Below are 4184 nucleotides of genomic sequence, written 5' to 3' on the forward strand. Positions count from 1 at the left end.
GCCATACGTGTCATGAGTAACTCAGACTGCTTCCCCTACTGCAGATCAACAGCAGAGTGTGGACTCACAGTTTACTGGTAAGTGGAAATGAGAGGGAGGAACAAGAATTCGTATTTGTTAGAAGGTAAACAGGTCCAGCACTGGGGAAGCAGATTGGACATAGAGGAAGTCAGAGTAGCTACAGCCTAGCTGAGCCCAGGATATAACTCCCTTTTTTTCTTCACCAGGTTAGACTTAATTTTTGGTTTTGCAAAAATATAGTCACTTTCAACAACTCAATTTTCAATGTGAAGCTTATAGAAACCAGTTGCAGAACTATTTACATGACAATGATGAAAAATTCCTGGAGTGGTTTTGCTGCTGATTCAGCCTAACCTGAAGAGTTAACTTCGTGTGGTGATTGCTGGGGGCAGGGAGCTATATGGGGACTAAATGGTAATGGAAAAAAACATATAATAAAGGTTAAATTTAAAAAAGAGTTAGCTTCACTTGACTTCTTCCTTCTTTAATGTGCCCACCTCAAATGCAGGAATGAGTAGTGTAATTATCTGTGTCACAGGGATGCTGGGAGGCTTAATGAATGCTTCTAACCCAATCTGAAGAATTCAGATGAAGAGAGAGTTGACGGGAATGTGCCATTCTAAGTTCTGCTGTACTTGCAGACTCTACTTCCAAATGTACTAGCATGGAACCTCCAAGATTTCATCAGAATCGCTGCCACCCAGCCAATACTAAGTTGAGAGGACTCTGTGAACATTTGTTCATTTCTAAACGGAAGGTGTAAATATGAGATCAATTCATGTCAAGTGACAACATTTAGGGAGAAGAGTTTAAACACGTTGTATGTTGCCATTGTCAGTAGACAGAGAACTTTGAGACCCCAAAGTGAGGTGCAACCCACCTTTCAGTACAGGGCAATAATGTGCCAAACACTGAGATCAAAGGTAAACTTTTAAGTTAAATGCTGTGGATCCATTAGAAACCTTCCTAATAATAAATCCATCGTGTTGCATGATTTGGAAATGGCTCAGGGTACTCCCTTTTCCATCCTTAAAAGAGGTTGGAAAACCTTGTCCCATTGGGGACAAGCAGAAATCCTGAATGTCCCCAATGAAAAACAGTCTGGGAGATACTATTAATTTTGTCAAGGGTGTGGTCTCCCTTACTATAGTAACCAATACATTTGGCTTTACTTCATTAAAAAAAAAATCTGCGAGTAAACAGGACTGTGGTGGGATGAATGGTGACAATGGAGATGATGAATGACTTTAATTGGTGGTAATAACAACAGCAAGCATGTATTGAGGGCTTACTTGGTGCCAGACGGGGTTCTAAGGGCTTTACACATCTTGACTCATTTGATCCTATTATTATCCCTGTTTTACAGACAAATAAACTGAGGCTTGGAGAAGTTTAGTAACTAACATGCCTGAAGTTATATGGCTTAACAGCTAGCATTGTTTTTTCAAATCCTTAGTGTGCTTACAGTCCCCCAGACAACTAGGTAAAATTAATATTCCCAGCCGAAGACCAGAGATTCTGACTCGGAAGTATGGGACAAGGCCTAGAAAACTAGATTTGTAATAAATACCCAAGGCAAATTTACTGCAGGTAGACTTTAGATCACTCTTTGAGAAACAGTGGACCAGACCAAGAAGCAGGAGAGACTGGGAGTCAAAATGTGCCAGCGTTTCTCCAGGGCTAGCCTTCTCTGACCAGCTGAGTAAGTAGATCATTTCCCCATTTGGGACTGTATGACCCTATAGTAAAGAAAAGACTGTAGCAGGCTGCCATTGCTTAATGAAAATAGCCCTTCAAAACATGCAACTTGATTTGTTCAGCTCCCATATTTAACATTTAACCTTCTGGCTTTAATGTGATTTCTCAAATAGATTTTCCTACCAGGAAGAGCATGTGCTGACCAACAGATACGAATTTCAACTAGGAGTTCTAACTCTCACAGGTAACGAATAAAATGGCACTGCACTTTAATAATCAGTCTACTGTAACTCTGATTAACATGAATCAGTTCCCTAAAGCCAGCTCTCTCTTGAATGAACTGAGAGCGAAGAGTTTGTGAACCTGCCAACCTCAGGCCAACATACATTTTGAAGCCTGATTTACTCTTTCCTTTAAGATCCAGAATCCTGACACCCCCATCCCTCAGACAGGGTAAATTTGTCAAGTTTAATAAAACAGTTTATAAGGTCACTCCCCTGGGTGCTACCCTTCCATGCTTGGCTTTTAAACACCTGCAGCCTCTGAACCATTGAGGGGCATGGTGATGAATTTTCAACAGCTTCACCCTTTCATTCTTCTCACATGTCATGTGTCTGATTGGAACACAGTATCACCTGGTAAACCTGGAAAGACACACGCATGAGCTGGGCCCGAGACAGTGGTGTGGAAACGGAACCACCCCATATTATTACACACCCCTTTTTCCTTATGAGACATTTTAAAAACAGAGCAAGAAACATGAGTCAGGGGAAAGCAGCTACAGTTTCCATGGTCCCTCTGAATGAGAAAAATTTCAGGGTGTTCGCCCCTGCAAGCCTTCTACATCCTATGCTCCGGAGGACTTTTTCTTACTGCCACTTTCCTCCTTGCCAGTCGCACTCCATAAATCCTCTCGCTCTTCACGCACTCACCAAGCCTGCTCCTCCTTTCGGGCCTTTGTCCCTGGCCTTCTCTCCCTGCACTGTTCTTCACCCCCTTCTTCTTGTAATTGGCTGCTTCTTATCACTCACGTCTCAGCTGAAATAGCAACCTTCACTGATAATCCCATCTAAACCAGTCACTATTTCGTTATTCAGTTATATTCTCTGTATAGCACTTAACAATTTCTGATATTTTTCTTATTTATTCGTTTGTTTCTTATAGCCTGTCTCCCTCAACTAGAACGTCAGCCCCACTAGGGCGAGAATCTTCTATTACCTCATGTGTTCACTGTTATGTCTACGGCGCCCAAAGCTGTGCCTGACACCGGAGCAAGATTTGGGGAGGAAATAAAGGGCGACAGTGAGGAAAGATATTTCTGATCTGAGGCTGATTCTATTGTTGGAGGCATCCAACAGGGCATTTCTTTGCTTTAAAAATATTTTTATCCACCTCCTCTGGAAATAGATCACAGATTTTAGAGATGTGCTGAGTTTATTGCATAAGACTATTTGATAGTGGTTAAAAAAAAAAGGTGAGTTAAACTGAAAGTCCTCACTGAATGTTTGTCTTCATTAGCTCAGTCTCATAAGTTATTATAATATAAAATCAGGAAAAACTGCTTTAGTCTTTGAATTCAGGTGTTTAAGTTGCAAAGTATGATCAAAATAGTTATGCTAAAGGTTTTTTTCCACAAAGAGCTCAAAAAATGCCTTGTTGGCAGTAAATGGAGCAGTAGTGGTGTCTTCCAAAGAAACCTGGAAATAGAAAATGAGGTTGCCTTCTGAGAGTTAAATCAGTAAGACACACACACACAATAAATTGACTGGAGGAGTAAACCAACAGACAACTGGTACGCCGATAAATATGACAGGTAAGATTTCAGAAACACCTGTAACTTCAACCAATGTGACTTGCAGGTAATCTCAGGATGGTAAGCACCAGGGTGAGACTGTTGATTTAACAAGTGCAAGGCTAATCAATTCTTTGGAGAAAGCCTGGATGAACAGAGGAGGAGGTGGGCAGAGGTGCCGTTAGCCCATAGCATGGAAAACCTAAGCCAAAGGAGCCAGAAGTTGGTAGTGCCTTCCAAATATTGTTCAGAGGAGAAGGGGCCTTGGCCCAAGGACTTGAGCTCTCAGGTCTCCATGGCAAATGTATCCTTGGATAAATCATCTACCTACCTCTCCTTACTCAGGTTTCACGCTCTAAATATAGAATGTAAATCACTTTGCTCCCTGTCCACAGAGAGCAAATGCTTTGATCTCCTGATATGAAGTCCCACCAGCTTGCTGGCTGCATTTATCATTAAATTGGAATAATCTTGAATTCTGGCTGTACAGCAATCTCTGTGAGCTTGGGTCAGTGTGTCTCCACCCCTGAGATGAAGTTCTAGGGCAGAGTGACTTGTGCACGGCAGACAGTGGACCAGAATCCGTACTGCCTGTGGCAGGCTGGCTCTGAGAAGACGGGGGCTGCTCTAAGCTCTGTTTCTTCTCTCAGATTCACCCATCGTGTACCTCACA

The 4184-nt window shown here is 42.1% G+C and overlaps 1 long non-coding RNA gene across 1 annotated transcript; it reads left to right on the forward strand.

Annotated features, from left to right (window-relative positions):
• LOC123822395 lies at positions 1–3020 on the forward strand. The gene is made up of 3 exons (XR_006786337.1): positions 1–77; positions 1893–1963; positions 2884–3020. It is a non-coding gene; the product is annotated as an uncharacterized LOC123822395 (long non-coding RNA).
• Positions 3021–4184: the final 1164 nt, after the last annotated feature.

The sequence above is a fragment of the Phyllostomus hastatus genome, unplaced genomic scaffold (genome assembly GCF_019186645.2).
Source record: "Phyllostomus hastatus isolate PE091 unplaced genomic scaffold, TTU_PhHast_1.1 phas_contig_402, whole genome shotgun sequence".
Taxonomy (NCBI): Eukaryota; Metazoa; Chordata; class Mammalia; order Chiroptera; family Phyllostomidae; genus Phyllostomus; species Phyllostomus hastatus.